Raw genomic sequence first — 18,892 nt, 5'->3', positions numbered from 1 at the left:
GCGCAAATCACCAATCTGTCCGTCCAACCCGTAAACGCAGAAAAATGATCAGGTTAGCCTGTAGCTTACGAAAACAAAAAGCGGCTCAACTTACCTCATTTTCCCCTACGTAACACAATTGAGGGCATTTTTTTAGGCCATCACAGTATTTGTCAACAATTGTTGTTTGGGGGGCTGGGGAGGGTGGTTACTGGCTCATAATCTGTCCCCCCCCCCCCAAAAAAAAAGAAAGAAAACGAAACCGATCATCCGAGAAAAGAACTATTGAGCTCAAACCAAGATGACGAATCGATTTATAGGTATGCAGGATGACTAACGATGCCACTTTTTGACTTCTTGTGTCAAATAAATTCCATCATCTGGATAGCACGTCAACATTCTATTTGACATTTTGCAACAAACGTATACTATTTGGCGCGACTAGCCTCATAAATGTTCTGAAACTAAAACCGTTTCTTCGCAATTAACTTGAACCACGTCATCCCAGCTTATGCACGACAAAAATAAAATAATGCTTCAGGATCACTGGCCTGAATTCCAATGCTTAAAGTTTACTCAAAACCGGTGTGGCTGAGGCACTCTTCGCAACATCTCGTGACGGCCACCATTGTGTTGCATTTTTCGGTAAGCTATAAGTTAATAAGGAAAGGATTGGTGAATGGGTTGAAAACAGCCCTTACCCTCCACCCCCCCCCCCTCCTTCTTCTGGAAACATAGTAACCGAAAGATCTGGCGATGGTTTATCCACCTCCTCTGCCGCCGCGCTGCGAGGCCTCGATTCGTTCGGTATGTGGCTTCCTGAGCGGTCCTCCCCGGAGGCAAGGTGAAAGGTCATGTCCTGTATCAGAAATTTATACGTTGCTGAATATGTTTTATAGTTCTTCCAAGGCCTTGGACACCGTTTTATTATATCGGATAAGCATTGCAATTTCTTGTCAATCAATACATCTAAAGAAAACTTGATCATAATCTTATACTGCGGCAATTGTAGTTCTGCTTACGGTTGCCTCTTTATGATACGGGCCACCACCACCTCCACTGCGCTGGAGCTCTGGCGTTCTACCCCTCCCCGCTACGGACCGGCCCTCGGGCTAGGTGTGTTAGTACTGAGCGCAAACCTGTAGTAGTCACGTGACTTTCATTCACGTAGCGGGAACGGAAACTATAGGCGATACCAAGGACGGGCTCTGGGGAGGCAACCGGCGCGGAAAAATAGCACGATTGTAGTTTTGGAAGAATATCTGTTGCGGTAAGAGGAATTATACAAAACATACGTCCTAGGAGCAAACATGTGTTATTCCTCCATACTTTGCACTACATTTCCTTTCTCCAATGGCCAGCACTTAGCAAATAATAGCGCAATTCTAAATTGGTAATATATGTGTACAGTAGCAACTGCGGGTCCCTGTACCCGTAAAACACCGGTTTACTCGCCAGCCTTGGGTTAAATTGTTTTCAGTGTAGGAAGTAGGGGGAGGGTGGATAAAGAAGATCCACCTCCCCCCGTCTGTGTTGTCAATTGACCCTGATCCCCGTCGGTACGCAGGTTTATCCTATTCACACAATTAACTTCAGTGATGCTAAAAAATGCCTTACCCTACCTATCCAGAGCCTTCAGAAACAGTACAAATCTCCGCTACCACCACCCGGTATTCAGCGCCGCCGCCGCCTCGGGGCGGGATCCGCGGCCGACTGTTCGGGGAGAGAGAGCTGATCAATCCCATCACGGCGGCTCTGCAGGGCGATGATCGAGAGTCTGCCCTCAGACGGCCGCGGAAATCGGCCTCTGGTGCTGACCGCCGGTAACGAGCGCCTCAGTGGGCCAATGGCCATCGATTACCGAAACAATGGTGTCAGACGATGGGTCAGGGGGCGACCGGTAGATGCACTCGTATGTAGGTGTATGTTATGTAGGTATATGATGCGATTCTGATGATGCATCCGCTCAATTGATGCGAACAGCAAATGTGAACAGTGCTATGAAATGACAGTCAAAAGGGTTGTTATGAAATCCCCCAAGATTGAGCGTCAATGTTTTACTCCCTTGCAATCACACTTCAAAACCACCCATTCTACGTAGGGGCTTTCATGTCGTGATTAACTACATTTATTGAGATGCAATTTATACTCTCGGCATTTTGACGGATATTCTCTCAGACCGTCAGCATACAGCCAAGTTGTTTCCGATCGCTTATGCCGGCGAGATTTGAGCGATGATCGGCGTCGCGTGTAGTCGCTGCATTAGAACACATGCAATCTATCAATCAGGCCCATCTCTACAGTCTCGTGAAAGTGCAGCTGGACCTTCATTGGTTTCTGTCATGATGCGATACTGATGACGACAGATAGCTCATCTCGGCATACTGAGAGTCGTTTAGCACTTACAGCAAACGACGTACACGTGTTAAGACTGTCTATGCCGTGTAGGCCATAATGCCAGGGCAACTTCTTGACCAAAACGCTTGAATTGATCAATTTATTAGGTTTATTATTGCATTTAGCATCAGCTTGCATAGTGTTTACCACTAAGGACAATAGCCTCTTGGTTCTTTTTGTATACTAGGGTATACATCGTCTTAAGTCGATCTCTACGGAATTCACTAATGGCTAGGCTATTTCATGGCCATGCGTTGCATTCTTCATGCCATGGTCCGCCACCTGGTGGCTGAATTTATATCCTCAAGTTGAATTTGTTGACGCCTCAGCGTTTCAATCTTCCCGGTATCCCGGCGGTCGCAGCATAGAGGTACGTCTCCTAATTATTTTCCTGTTATTTCTTTTTAAGAGAATGACTCATCGAAAACTGTTGTTTTGCTAACATAACCATTCGTTGTTGATCATTGCTTGCAGGTTTTGTAAACAAAATTGTGTGTTTGGAACTTTTCCAGAAAGAATTAAAGTTCATGTATACTAAGGTATACAAATGTCCTTGGCCCGAAAAATTTTGGGACGTGCTTAAGAAGTAGCACTACAATTATTCAAAGGAATTGACCTCTGAAAAAATAAATGTACACCCGAGTGACCAACGGGATCCTGCACGACGGAGAAATGTAAACGTCAGTATACAACGGACTGTGCCTAGGACTAGTCATGTATACTGTAGTATACATGGTTGCTGGGTCAGTTAAAGCCATTTTTTGTGGCTCACAAACAACATTATGCCTTCAAATGGCTCTGTGGTTGAGCGTTAACATTCTTCGAATCGTTGGCGACCTCAATGACCGTAGATCCTCACTCAAAGTTTGATAAATCGCCCGATGAATTAGAATCCGACCCCTAAGCACAATGACATAGGCAAGCACCTCTCTAAAACACACCATACGGCGAATTTTTTTAGAGATGTCGCTTCAGATAATGCTGCAAGGTCTTCCTCTACTGTTTATCGATTCGCAACAGGTGCTACAAGTTCTATATCTTCAAAGGAAATGGCAACTTAAGACCTAAGAGCAGTGGGCAAGGGGCAGAAGAAGCTGAAGTTAAGGGCGAGTGGTGTTGATAATTAAACGTGTCAATACTTTTAGCCATTTTACGTCCTAAACAAACGAAAAAATACACTTTGGTGTTTGTATGGAAGCTTTCATGGATTGCATTTCAGTCAGATTTTATAGGCTTTGAGTATTTTTGTATATCCCAGTATACATGTCACTGCGCATGCGCGATGACCTTCACGGCTGAAATGTCACCAATCTGGTCATTATTGGCACCAAAGCTCTCAGCCAAAAAAGTTTCGTTGCTCTCCATTCATGGGCGAATTGGCGGGACTCAAGAGGACAGGTAGGCCATCATGAAGATGCGGCTTTTAATTCTTACAACTTTAGCCCCATTTCAGATAAAACTACCCCGTTTATCTCATCAGACCACTTTGTAAGTGCCGTCACTATTTTGATACTTACCTACAGTACCTACCGTGTCTTGATGAGACAACATTTATTTGATGGTGTTGACGGCTACTGTCGCTGTTGCGAGTCGATGCCATCTACATAGCTTATCAAAGCATCCAGCAGGCGCTCAGATGTATATCCATTGAAAATGCAGTAAGATTTTTGGCTTATTCCAGAACAAATGTCTGTTATTTTTGTATACTTTGACTCTGAATCGCTAGACTATGTTGATATTGGTAGCAAAGTGTCGATGTTTGCCAGTAAAATGTGTTTGTTTACATTACAAAAACAATATAGCCAAACAAAGAATGCAAGATAAAGGTTCTTATCATTTGTTTAACCCGCGCACCGACGGGGGTCTCCGCCAACTTCGCACCGACGGGGGGGGGGGGATGACCGCCCCCCCTGAGATCTCGAGAACGAAGCAAGATAGCGACAAGCGGTAAACGGCATCGGATACGCACGGCCAAGATCTACAATTTTTACTTAGGTCATTTTCAGGTCAGGTCAAAGATGACGTCACAGGGGTCGAAAAAGTCAAAATGGCGGCGCTAGATATGGAGAGAGTTTTTCTCGAATAACTTTCGAATTAGTCAAGATAGGAACAAACTAAGGGCATCATCGTGATCCTCTCGTCAATCCGCATCGAATGATATATATGCTGACCTCGAAAGGTCAAGGTCAAAGGTTGACCTCAGGTCACGTGACCTCGAGGTCATCATGTATATCATTCGATGCGTCTTGACGAGCTGAACACAATGAGACCATCCACGCGTCTGTATCTTGTTACTGTACGGAGTTATTGGCCAAAAACCTTTGGTGACCTTTGATGACGTCACATGACCTTACAGCTGCCCAACAGCAAAACAGACCTCAAGGTAGTGAAGGTTGATCGTATATGAAGTCATGTATGGTATATGGGGCCATTCCGACCCGTTTTAGTGGTAAAAACAGGGAGTTGATTTTTCCCCCATTGACTTATAATGGGGAGGTCGCGAAATTGACCTGACCTTAGGTCACCGATATCAAAATTCCGAGATATACAAATTGTAGCTACTAATGATCTAATAATATCCTGCGACTTTCAAAGGCCTCCGACATCTACTGTAGCTCTGGCACGGTGACAAAGTTGCAAAAAAGTGACTTGAGGTTGGGTCATTCAAAGTGACCTGGTGACCTGACCTTAAAAGGTAGGAGATTCAAATTTGCACACCATGTGTAAAATTGATGAGGTTATAGTCATACCAAATTTCGCGGCGCTACGCGCCGCGGTTTTCCCGCTATTCGCGAAAAACCTCAGGGGGGGCGGATATCCGCCCCCCCGTCGGTGCGCGGGTTAACACCGGTTCCCATAGCCCAACTGCACACATTTCAGTGTGAACCATCAACATAGAGAAGGGAGGGGCAGAGCTTTACCAATGTATGCTTCAAAGGCCAGTTGCGCTGCGTTTTAACCCGCGCCCTGCTGGGGGTCCTGGATTTCCACGCCCTGCTGGGGGGGGGGGGGTGTTTGAACACCCCCCCTTGTAACTCGGCTCCTGGGCCACGTAGCGATACGCGGAAGGCGGCGTTCGAAAGAGCGTCAAAAATAATGACGAAATCACTTCGGTCAATTTTTTGGTCAGGTCAAAGGTCAGGTCACCAGAGGTCATTGAAGGCAAAATTTCGCCGATTTCCAGGTCGAATGTCGAAAATTTCCAAGAAGCCAACGCATAACTCGGGAACCAATAGAGCTACAGCGCCGCGGAAAAGCGCATTCGATAGCCCTATTAACGCCCTTTCTGAGTAATTCTCTCAGATTTGACCTAACGTCAACGGTTTTGCCTGCAGGGGGCAAAAACTGCAAAAATAGCCGATTTTTTCGGAAACAGTTTTTCTGCAATAACTTTTGACCCAAGCCTTGTACGAGCTTATTTTTACCGGCATCGTGTTCCTCTCGTCAAGACGCATCGAATGAACTATGACTTGACCTTGAAAGGTCAACTTGAAAATTTGACCTCAGGTCAAGGTCATGACCTGACCGGAAAGGGTCATGTTGCATATCAGTCGATCCGTATCGTCGAGCTGAACACATCTAAGGCGTTTTCAGCGCTCTAGCATGCCTCTATCAAAAGTTATTTGCGAAAAACTGTTAGATACCATTCGTGACCTAAGATGACCTCAGGGCATAAACAAGGGTCACGGACACCATTTTCAAGTTCGTTGTGTCTAAACCACTTGTAATTCGGTGTTTGGGAGTGTTTAAAATGTCTTTCATCCAAAAGAGGCGCATTTCAATTTTCTCCCATTGACTTATAATGGGGAGGTCGCAAAATTGACCTGACCTTAGGTCATCGATATCAAAATTCTGAGATATACATTTTGTACATGCTATTGCTCTTAGCAATCGCTGAAAGTTTCAAAGCGATCGGTCACTCGGTGTAGCTATGACAGACATTGAAAGTTTTTATGAGGTGAGGTCACTTCAAGTGACCTGGTGACCTGACCTTGAATGACCTTGGTCTGAAATTTTCACAACATGTGTAGAATTGATGTATGATAAGGTGTACCAAAAACGGCGGCGCGGAGCGCCGCCGTTTTTTAGATATTCGCGAAAAACCACAAGGGGGGGTGTTCAAACACCCCCCCCCCCAGCAGGGCGCGGGTTAAGTCGCCACTAAAGCACCCACTGGCTTTTAACACACCTCGGGGCGTAGGGTGATCGCATCAGTTTGAACCTAAACACAACTGTCATCAGAAGGACCCGGATGTTGACAACAGACTGAACAAGTTACACTGCCGCCGCGTGTGTGAGCTGACGTTATGCACAGCCCGGTAGACCTGTGTATGGCTGTGACCGTGAATTTATAAACAGGCTTCAAATAGAACTGGCAGAGCTGTACTTTTCAGTCGAGGCGGTGCTTAATGCCCAGTTAACTGTGGTATGGAGAGCGCTGGATGCATGCGTGTTCACTTTCGCGTCGAGAACCACCCTAAAAACGATGGAAAAATAAGAGAAATATGCATATTAATTACGAACATATTGCAGTACGTATTTGCTAATTATACCAACGAGTGAAAGCATTGACAACATTAAATGTCTGTTTACCTCATACCGATGTCACTCAACACCTTCATGACGGATTCTTTTTTTTGCACAAATAACAGCACCATGAAACATGATGCAGTCTGCCTCGAACTGCATTCACCATTTGCTGTGTCTGAAGCGGCAGCATAAGATGGCAAGGCCAATAAATAAGTAAAACGTTAATTAGTTAACCGTAGCAACCAATCAGTCATTCAGTTAACTGAATTAACAAGTGTTATGTTGCGACCAAGCGCCCAAGCCATCGTCCAAATTTTCATGCGTCAATATCCCATGGATATAGGTGGCTTTTGGCAGCTGGCGCCTGCACAAAATGTTCCTCGCCATTCGAGCCATTCCACGAACGGATCATAATGTAAGCAGGAGTGACATTTACGGTGGCATCACGCAGCCATCTGCTGGCGGCTGCCGAGTGCCGAGTGCCGAGTGCCGAGTGCCGAGTGCCGGCCAGGGCGGACAGATATATGTAGATCCTGCAGTGGAGGAAGGTGGGACGCCCACCACTGCACTGAGGGGATTCACGGGACATCTCTCCCCGCAGCGGCGGAGAGAATGGTGGTCCGTCAAAAGGGAGCCGCGACAGAAAACATATGAAAAAGTGATCCCGGCCGGAATTCAATTTTGTGTTCGTTATACAAGCCCGAATCCATCGGTGTCTAAAGCTTTCCACAGAGTTCTTTGATCGACTGCATGATTGTTATTGATTGTTATGTTATCAAAATTAATAATTGATTGTTAGACGAAATGTCCTGTGTCTGCACATGTCCCAAGCCGGTTGACGCCAAAAATCCTACCCTGTTCTATTTTAGAGTCATGTCCGCTAGGAATAACAGGATGACAACCTGGTTAGATAGACTAGAACCTGTTATTCAGTCACGCAGGCGTATTTTTAGACTTTCCTGAACCGAAAAATTCAAAATGCCAAAAATGCCATAGGTATGCTAAGAATATTCGCACGAAACTGTCATTGAAGACTTGTGCCGGTCAACACACTAATGCTCTTAAATTAATTAAAAACGATGGTGAAACAAGGACCGGTAACAGTGAGGGGTGGATTGTGTGCTCGGGAACCTATAACGTCACTTTTTCTATCCGAATGCCACCCCTTTTAGCTACTTGTCTCATTATGACATAAATATTTCTTGGACTTTATTCTAGTTGTTTGGTAACCGGAAGTGTTTATGAAATTCTAGTCTGGCCTATTGCAAGCACAATATTTAGTTTTTTTGTGTGCATAGAGATCTGTCATTAGTGAAGCGTCGATGTCATATAGCCCATGTGCGATCGATGCATGAAAAAGACGGATCTTTATCCAATTGGGATCAATGCTTCCCTGTCTAACTAATTGCGATCTGGTACAATTTGAATATGTTCTGTGGCATTATACGACTGCATCGAATATAAAGGCTAGAGGCCCGTCACTATAGCAGCTGTTTTAAATAGAATGACCAAGATGAGTGAGCGGCCTGACCACCTGAGAAAAGAATGTAGGTATTCTAAGCAGCAGCGCCATCGCTTCGTCGATGATATGTTTTGTTTATTGGAGGGTATCTATACAGCTATAGTTTATGTACTGTCTATACAGCTATAGTTTATGTACTGTCTCCAACGCACCCAGGAGCGGCGCAGCGCGGCGCAGCGCGGCGATGTCGATGCGCTGCTGTGCCGTCGGGGCTACGGGCGCGCCACAGACCAGTCAGCCGGAAACCGAAGCCGGCGCACCCATTAGCCTCAAAGCCGTCCACAAAATCACATCAAAGCCTTCCTCCCCGACGCCGGGCTGGGTTCCGCAGCGCCGAATAACTCTTCAGTGACAACTATAGCTGCAGCCATGTGAACGTGAATGCCGTCTGTGTCAGTCTTTGTGGCTAGTGTTCTGTCATAGCAGCCCGTCAACCTTTCCGCTTACGTAACAACGGTGTCATCATCGATCTATGCACTTTTTTATTACCAAGGAGGACTGTGATTTGTATGCATTTGAGAGGTATACGACTGTGGAAGTTATTATCTGGTGCAAAACTCTTTTTTTCGCCCATGCAACTATGCGTGCTTCACATATTATCCGTCACCTACACCACTGTAACAATTCACCTCTCGTTACATTTCTCTCTGCTATCACCTATCCTCTTAGTCACTCGTCGCTCTTCCTCTCCCTTCCCTCAGCTCTCGACTGCTCCTCAGTCCAGTGAAGGAGCCTACAGCCGACCACCACCGCTTCCCTAGTCCGCGAGGATCGACTTCATGAGACCTGCCGGCTGTCTCTAATGGCTCGTGTCAACATGTCGCTGCCGTAATAGCATTGGCAAACAGAGCGCACGACTCGAGCGCTCGTCAATGGGGTCACGCGATACGTCGGCAGGTGTGGACCCCCTCCTGCCCCTCCCCTCCCCCTAAGACCCCCAACGGAGCAGTTGTGAGCGCGACATGTCAGCGGGAAGAGGGGTGAAGGGGTGGGCAGTGGGCACAGGAAGCAGCAGAGACACGGTACAGGGTTTCAGAGTGAGGTTTTAGCATACGCGAATCAAACTTTCAGAAATTGAATGGTCACAGAGGCAAGCGTACAGACAAACTGACAAAGCGTGCTGCCCTGACGTTCATCCGTTTTTGATGGCATTCCTCATCGAATTGAAATGACATATTATGACCTGGCACTCATTGGTAAGTAGCTAATACACTGTCATGAATCTTGTTCTAGCTGTTGTGAAACTGACATGGAAGTGCACTGCTGATGTGGACTGATCGATTACTTCTACGAATGAGGACGTAGGCATTTCGTAGTTCGTACAAAGCAGGATCGACAACTCCGTTGTGTATGGTCGATATCATGATGCATATAGATACTCAAGCATACGAGTATACAAGTTGTATGCATATACAAGTTAAGCTGTGATTATCGGTTCGCAAATCACAAAAAAACCTGAATGAATAAATACAGCATTAGCCGTTTTAAAAGATGTGCTCAATGATGTGCACCAGATGTGCATTACCGTAACTTTAATAGGGTGGAGTAGTAAAAAATGAGGATAATAGTGCACGTAGGAACAACTGCGAGGCTAACGCTGGAGTCTCCCCTTCATTGAAAATCTACATGTATAGGACGCGGGTTTAGAGGCCGAGGCGGTTTCAAATACGCCAAACAAATGTCATCTCTGTGACCTTCTAGACGTCCTTTTTCAGTACACCCGCCCACGCTCGGCAATATCTCTGAAATTGAGGCATATGCTCTCAATGGGAGCAAACTCTGGGTTTAATCTACTGAAATATGGTCGGGATATTTGAAGCTCCAAACAAGTCCAAACGTAATCAAGTCAAGCAAACATACTATTGCAGAAAAACGAATTCGAATCCATCCGGCGGCTCACTCCGGTAAAATGTCTGCCGAGGGAAATGATAAAAAATGTTTGCCTCTTGTTGACCGTTCTTTCTGGAAGCGGAAAAACAGCCGTTCATCGATGGTATTGTGTGCGCTCGACTGGGGACTCCGTCATATGACTGGCGGCTCAGGTAGGAGCGGAACGCGCTGCCCGGTTAACAAAGAGCCAGACCGGCGCGCGGTGCCAACAACCACACCACCAACAGTTGGGAGGTCAACAGGCCACAGAAATATGGCCGTCTGTTTTAGAGTGAGTCGCTTAGATAACATAGTACGTGTGTTACCCAAATAAATAGGAGACATCGAGTTAATTAACTTGCTTTATATCAACTAGACGGGACATTTATAGCGGTCGAAGTGTATAGCGGTCGACCCTGTACCAGCTGACGTAATTAAATAATCAGTCTGAATTGTGAAATGGACTAAAACAATATCGCTTCTGACACCTGATATTACCTGATAATTAACAATGTGTTCTGCATTACAGGTATCCCGGGAATGGTCTATCCCTCGCTCTGGCAGGGGGGTCGATGCGACCCCCCCCTAAGGTTTTTCGAAGATAGCGTAAAAACGGCGGCGCGCAGCGCCGCCAAATTTGGCACAGCCTATGGGGCAACCTTTTTACATATGACCTAAAAATTTCAGGTCCGGGTGACCTTGGGTCAGGTCACCAGGTCAGAAAAACCGGTACAAGGTCATGGTCAAATTTCAATTTTCTTTATGCACCTGTCCAACTCACAGTTTTGGACTGATTTCCTTCAAACTTTCAGGATGTGCTAAGTTCACCGAGTTGTATAACATATAGTCCGGCTTTTTTTAGGTCACTGACCTGAGGTCAGTTAGAGGTCATTACGTCGTAATGTTAAGCCTATGGGAAAATACTAAATTCGGAAAATACTGGAGATATCCGCTTCGTTCTATCACTTTTGTGCTTTGAAACCACGGTACTTAACAGCAGGTCACTTGGTGCTTCTTTGTTTGGTGTACTTATCCATGGGTCAGGTCAAATGAGGTCAACTGAGGTCAAATGACGTTATTGCCAATAACTTGGCACATAATGACGCTAGAGCTTAAAAAATGGTATCATTGTGTTCCTGGTGATCAGCCGAATCTAATGATATGCGATATGATGCAATTTGGTTAACTTGAACTTAATTTATTAATTTAAGTTTACTTAAAATTTAACCCGCGAGTTGCTGGGGGGGGGGGGCGTTAAACGCCCCCACTTTTTTCACCGGGCCATAGCATAAAAATGGCGGGTACCTGTAGGGAATTGATTGAAGTTTATTGTGACAAAGTTTCAAAAAAATCGGTCGGAAAATTTTTGAGATATCGAGGTTTTAGTGACGTCATGATTTCTGAGTTTTTGACCAAAAACGGCATATGTTCAAAAAATCATATAAAATCGCAGAATAGACATACAGACATGCCGTAAACGCCATTAGACTGCCAATACCATGGGCAATCAAATGGCTATCTTCGATTATTGATTATCGTTCCGCATTTTCCATAATATTGAACTGAATCTTGGCAATTTTTCGTGACTACTTCACGACCATTATACATGAATTTCTTAAATTGAACTTTTTGAGCCAAACACGTACACATATAATAAAATGAATGTCACCATCGTGTTCTACACCCCAAATTACCTATAAAACATGTGTCACAGGCTGCGAATATCAGTTTTGATTTTCGGGGATATGTGCCTACCCGGTTGACCTGACCTTGACCCTGACCTATGCTTGACTGACCCCTACATGGAGCTGACACTCTTGTAGGCCTTATAAGATGGATTGTGCACCGTTTTGACAGAGTTTATGGCGAGAGGCGCCCATTGCGAAGTCCTGAAGTCCATGCTACTGAAAGCCCGATTTCAGGTGTTTGACCTGACCTTGACCCGACCTGTGACCTCAAAATTCAACTTTAAAGTACTCATCTGAAGCGTCTCGTCGCGCTCTTTCGTTTGCCGCCTAGTGCGTTTCGCTGCGCCTATTGGTTCTCGAGTTATCAGCTGGGGGCGTTTAACGCCCCCCCCCCCCAGCAAACGGTGGGTGGCGAAATACCCCAGCAACTGCCGGGTTAAGAAAAACTTTAAGTACACTTAAGCAAGTTAAAAAGTATATCATTCGACGCGCCTTGACGTGCTGAGTTCACTGGTGCTTTTCTTTTTGCTCTATCTTAATTAGATCAAAAGTTATAAGCGAAAAACTTTTGACCGTTTTTTAGCGAAATTTTTACATTTATACCCCCCAAAACCCCCCTAAATATTGACCTAGAGCAACCAAATTTGCACAGGGGCGAGAACTCCAGGGGGTCCACCTACCTACCAAATTTGGTGTTTCTAGGTGCCATAGGAGCCAATCGCGAGGGGGGGGGTCGCATCGACCCCCCCCCCCCCCTGCCAGGCCGTGTTATGAAAAATGCCCTGCCAGGGCGAGGGCTATATAATTCATTATAAAAGTCCTTTAATCTTTCAATTGAATTATGTTGCACGCTCTAAAATGCGTGCGTGTGTCCACAACCACTAACCCAGCGCGCCTCGGTGACCCTGTGCTGTGCGGCGCCCTGCTGTCAGTTAGCAGTTAGCGGCAGCAGCTGTCAGAACAGCCCTTATCCTGACACAACATCTCCGCCGAGCCGCGGCCGCCGACGTCCAACCCCGCGGCCGCGGTCTGCCCCCAGGCCACGGCCGGGCCGCCCCGCTATTTGACCCCGCTGGCGGCCTGCCAGCGAGAGACAGCTGAGGGTCGCCCGCCCGGCGGGCACCGCACTGAAAGGAAACGGGGGTCAGGTGGGCGAACGGATACAGGTGGGAGGACCAGGTGCACGCTCTATTGGAAAAGGGAGAGAGGTGAAAGATAGGAAGAAAAAGAAGAGAGAGAGAGAGAGAGAGAGAGAGAGAGAGAGAGAGAGAGAGAGAGAGAGAGAGAGAGAGAGAGAGAGAGAGAGAGAGAGAGAGAGAGAGAGAGAGAGAGAGAGAGAGAAGGAGAGGGAAAGGAGAGGGAGAGGGATAAGAATGATGGCAGGAACATAAGCGGTGGAACGGGGAGGGCACCGGGGCACCGGGGCCCCTTTGATTTTGCATTTTAGCATTAGCCCTATGGGCGTTGCATGGAAAGAACGAGACCAAAAGTCGGCAGTGCCCCCCCCCCCGCCCTTTAATTGAAGATGTTCCGCCACTACGGAAGAGGGAGAAGGAGAACTGAACTAAGGGCCATGAGGCGAGGAAGATAAATATTAATTATTATACTGTTCTTCCTTGTGTGTACGATTCCGTGACTGATTGACAAACTCTCCCCGTTTTGGCTTTAATTAACCCGCGCCCGGCTGGGGGTCCTGGATTTCCACGCCCTGCTGGGGGGGGGGGGTGTTTGAACACCCCCCCTTCTAACTCGGCTCCTGGGCCACGTAGCGATACGCAGAAGGCGGCGTTCGAAAGAGCGTCAAAAATAATGAGGAAATCACTTCGGTCAATTTTTTGGTCAGGTCAAAGGTCAGGTCACCAGAGGTCATTGAAGGCAAAATTTCGCCGATTTCCAGGTCGAATGTCGAAAATTTCCAAGAAGCCAACGCATAACTCGGGAACCAATAGAGCTACAGCGCCGCGGAAAAGCGCATTCGATAGCCCTATTAACGCCCTTTCTGAGTAATTCTCTCAGATTTGACCTAACGTCAACGGTTTTGCCTGCAGGGGGCAAAAACGGCAAAAATAGCCGATTTTTTCGGAAACAGTTTTTCTGCAATAACTTTTGACCCAAGCCTTGTACGAGCTTACTTTTACCGGCATCGTGTTCCTCTCGTCAAGACGCATCGAATGAACTATAATATGACCTTGAAAGGTCAACTTGAAAATTTGACCTCAGGTCAAGGTCATGACCTGACCGGAAAGGGTCATGTTGCATATCAGTCGATCCGTATCGTCGAGCTGAACACATCTAAGGCGTTTTCATTGCTCTAGCATGCCTCTATCAAAAGTTACTTGCGAAAAACTGTTAGATACCATTCGTGACCTAAGATGACCTCAGGGCATAAATAGGGGTCACGGACACCATTTTCATGTTCAGTGTGTCTAAACCACTTGTAATTCAGTGTTTGGGAGTGTTTATAATGTCTTTCGTCCAAAAGAGGCGCATTTCAATTTTCTCCCATTGACTTATAATGGGGAGGTCGCAAAATTGACCTGACCTTAGGTCATCGATATTAAAATTCTGAGATATACATTTTGTACATGCTATTGCTCTTAGCAATCGCTGAAAGTTTCAAAGCGATCGGTCACTCGGTGTAGCTATGACAGACATTGAAAGTTTTTATGAGGTGAGGTCACTTCAAGTGACCTGGTGACCTGACCTCGCGAAAAACCACAGGGGGGGGGGTGTTCAAACACCCCCCCCCAGCAGGGCGCGGGTTAAACTGAGACAAAAGAACAACTACGACGACCATCTACAGAGTGGAATGGGTGCCTAAAATGGGTGCCTTTGGTATAAATCAAATTCTTTGGTGAACAATCCATGGATCGACGAGGATAATGACATAGGTGAAATGTCTTTGGTTGACATCGAGCTAAAGGAAGTGTCAATTATTTTTTTCCCTAGATGGGTTAAATGCACTAAGTTGACATCGAAATGAAGGAAGTACGAATTCATATTTTCGGAAAAATAATTGGTGTGCCACATCAATCTATTAGCTGCTGCATGCATTGCTGGAGATGGGGCACACTCAGAGCCTTTGTAGTGTGCTTGATTTATTGAGGTCCCGGCCTCACGGAGCGGAAATGATTCATAAGGCGCGCATGTCCGTCATTCCTGTCTCGGTCGACCGAGCAACAACCAAAGTAGCAGCGTAACGCAGGATTAATAATAGACCTCACTGAAACGTCAGTACTTGCAGCAGCACTGTGCCAAACGCCCGAGTAGCAGTCTCCTTCCATTGATTCATTTGCAAAACCATCACCTTCACAAAATCTATATTACTTACAGATAATGTGATAGTTTGTTATTTGGAATTTCATATGTAAAGAAAGCTTGGCATCAATGACAACATATAGGTTATGATAATATCCATAATTTCCCACTAAGGGCTTATCGTCATTTAGTAATGAGAAGTGAGAACACTTGGTCATTGGCTCAAGGCCCCATTTGTTTACTGCAATTGCTTTCAGCATTCTTGTACGCCATTTTTGTGAACTTTTCAATTAAGCGTCCAAGCATTTGTAATACAAAAAGAAATGCCGCGCTATGTAAAAAAGAGTAAAACCTATTCAAAACAGTCAACGGTCAAATAAACACATCTTTGCAATGCAATGATACCATTATGACGCGGAAAAGTTTAGACCATCCTAGCATTTCACACAAGCAATGCCATGCTACACCTTCAGGCATGCAATTATTTGAGAGAGATCCATATAAGTCGATGCACCTACCTTTTTCAACCGTTTGGATCCGTTTGAATGTTCTGGATGTGTCTCAGTGAGGTCGGTATTCGTTCCGACGGAGCAGTCTGCAATGTCAAACGCCTTCCAACGCAGCCACCTCTCCACACGAATATCCCGGATCTCGAGATGGTCACAGTCACAGGTGTGGTCAGATATCAGGGGCTAATCCCGCAGGGTTACTCTCACTGCAGCTCGCCCAGCGGCCGTATTTTTAGCCGCGCGCGCCTGCCCTCACCGCCAGCCGACCGACACGGGACTGCGGGATATCGCCGCCGCCGACACTGCCGCCACCGCTGCCGCCGCCGCTACCGCCGCCGCTGCGTCGCTGTCGTCGCGCGTCGTCGCCGTCACTACCGCTCGTGCCCACCAACGTCGCCGGTGGCACCGTCCGCGGACGCAATATCACAAAGACGCGCATAGCGCGGCGTCAGTCTGTCCGTCTTCTGACGGAAACGCGACCGGCTGTTGGCTGACCGGGTCACGTCACATGACCCGGGTGGACCGCCTGTCCTGTTAGCGGTGTCTCGGCCGGCCGCGCGGCGGCTTGGCAGCCCAGTTGTCTTTGACAGATGACCTCTGACAGCTCATCTGTCAGTCGTTAAACATGACAAGGTGGGCTCCGATAGTGGGCTAACGACGTGTCCGAGAAGGGCCAGTAGCTGTCTTCTGACCAGTGGATTTTCGGCTTTTTTGCAAGCGTACAGCTTACGTGGAGGACTGAAAGGTAGGTATCAGCTAAGGGCCATTCCCAGTCACTACGTGCTGGGTAACGCTGCTGTCTGGGGAAGCAGCGTCACACTGGGGACTGACGAGTACAGCAATCGGCACCCTTCAATTCACGTGGTCTATTGAACAACGCGAGCAAGGCTACTCTAGCTCCAGCGCAACTGCTTCGGCATCATTTTTGCCGTTCTTGACATCTGAAAGGCGTGACATTGATAAACCTTTGACCGTTGGCTGTCTCTGACACAATGCGTCAATACTTAGCTTGAAAATTAGGCAAACACACATTTTCTTCTTAGTGCTTTTACACGTCTTCCACCCTGTCGTTTAAAACTGCCTCAGCGCGGAGCTGGTAGCCACCACATGCTGTGGATCTAAAGCGTGGAGGTTTTAACCAATGACAAAGACAGAGTCTAATCTTTGGCATCCCCAATATAGCATCAACATTTCATTGAAATCCATAAATAACCCCATCTTGGTCGAGCGCATAAGGCTATTCGCGCTCCCTCAACAAATGTCAGCACAATGGGACATCGATCTTCATCAGGATAATATTGTCCATTTCATGCAGCGAAGGAAACTACTTCAAATCGGCAGCTATTCGTGGCATCCTTTATCTATTCGCTATAATGGGAGACCTTAGTAATGTCGTGTTCCTCCCAGGGGAGCTGAGCTCGAGCTTCTTGAAAGCCGCTGCCCACGTGTCAGCTTTTAGCACACGTTCGAAGCCTGGTGTATTTCTAACCACGCGATTAGTGATGTGGTTTCATACAGGATAACTAGCCTAAGTGGTGCTCATACCACCAATTTATTTCACTTTATCCTCATATCCAAAATGACACAAAGTAACTGAGCTAATGAAAACGATGCCTTATTATTTGTCAAAGTGATCACCAATGTGAGGTGTTCTGGATTGAGTGAGGACGCGCCCAGTTATACCCTGACGGCTATTCATTTGTGCGATGAGCGCTCGGCTGTGCCTTTGAAAATTACCACGGTCAGGTGAGCCGGTCCGCCAACTTAGCAGAATGAAAAATGAGCGCACGATGAAATATGAGCTCGTCTCAGTTGCCGGCATCATTACCGTAATATAAGCAAGAAGCGCGGACAAAGGCGGCTGAGTGCCTCAGAGCTGTGAGAGAAGGTGATGGTCTTGGTGACGGAGTGAGAGGCGCTGGGAAAAGCGGCCCACTCCATCGTCACCCCCGGAACTGGTGGCCGCTGACACTCCGCTCACGTCTCGCGGGAAGTCTGTTCCTAATCTGCTGCTCTCTAACACCGTAGCTGAGACAATCCCGTGAGGAGCTGAGGGTCAACACCCGGGCCTGGGGTAGAACGCCACGTAACAATGTACCGAGCCTGGCCAGCTGCCTTCGATCAGGAGCGTCCGGGGTCTCTGAATTTAGCTCAGAGCTCATAGATATTCCATGGTCTATGCCCAATCACCAGGATCCAATCTGGATCCCATCATATCCAAGATGTCATAGAACTCTCATTTAGTTCCTGCGTGGATCGCCCTCCGTCAGTCTAAAATTTGCCCAGATCCCGTCCAGATCCCTCCCGAGCCTGGGTAATCGTCGAGCGATGACCCGTAACTGACAGGCCAAAGACGCTAAAGGTTAGCGGACAGCGGGTGTCGTCGAGGGCACGGACGAGGTCGAGGGCAAGGAGCGGTCACTGGCGCACAGGGTTCGGGAGGCTGCGTCAGACAATAACAGGAGATTATTGCAGCTGGCCGACGGACAGAACAGAAGAGTCGGAGCTGCACGGGACTATGAAGTTGCCTGGCGATGATTTTCTGTAATCGCAAGTAGTGGGACTTACTTGGAGTGAAGTCTAATGTAGACGCACCGGCACACGTGTAGTCGTCTCCTGCAGACGGGCCCCGTCCAGTCCGTCTGCGATCGGTCCGTCTCAGAGTCCGAGTCCGTCACGCTCACTCCGCCCGCGTCCCGCACACTCCGCCAGCCCACTGGCGCGGGCCGCGCGCCGCGCGACCGACCGGTCACGTCCCGCCCCGGGCGACGCACGGGTCTCGGGGCTGCGCACGGGCGCTCCCAGGCAGCTTGCCGGGGCGGTACGCACCGAACTTAACCTAACACCACATTTTCAAAGAAGTTTCCAATTTTCCTGAACTTATTTTGGTATATAAAACTTTCATGTGATTCATCGTTCTTCATAGACAGGCATAAAAAATAAACATAATAAATTTTCGCATATGCCAACTCTGGAAGAGCGCTGCAATTTTTGCACAGGATGACAGTCATTTTCTAATGGGGTGCCGATATTCTCTGCACCTGAAGCGACAGTGCTCGCACTGCAGGTCTGTTTCCAATTATCCCTTAAATCCTGTGTGTCAGTTCTCATCATCACGTGAAGCGATTTCACTGGGTGGG

General features: G+C 47.2%; 1 protein-coding gene across 1 annotated transcript in view; it reads right to left on the bottom strand.

Moving 5' to 3' along the window:
• Nucleotides 1–18,473, bottom strand: part of LOC122391921 — a 68,432-nt gene extending 49,959 nt beyond the window's left edge. Inside the window, exon 1 of the mRNA XM_043386262.1 lies at nt 18,321–18,473. The gene's annotated coding sequence lies outside the window, so the exon portion shown is untranslated. The remainder of the gene's footprint in view (nt 1–18,320) is intronic.
• Nucleotides 18,474–18,892: the final 419 nt, after the last annotated feature.

Source organism: Amphibalanus amphitrite, unplaced genomic scaffold (assembly GCF_019059575.1).
Source record: "Amphibalanus amphitrite isolate SeventyFive unplaced genomic scaffold, NRLGWU_Aamphi_draft 000461F_arrow, whole genome shotgun sequence".
Classification (NCBI taxonomy): Eukaryota; Metazoa; Arthropoda; class Thecostraca; order Balanomorpha; family Balanidae; genus Amphibalanus; species Amphibalanus amphitrite.
This window is presented reverse-complemented; position numbering and strand designations above follow the sequence as displayed.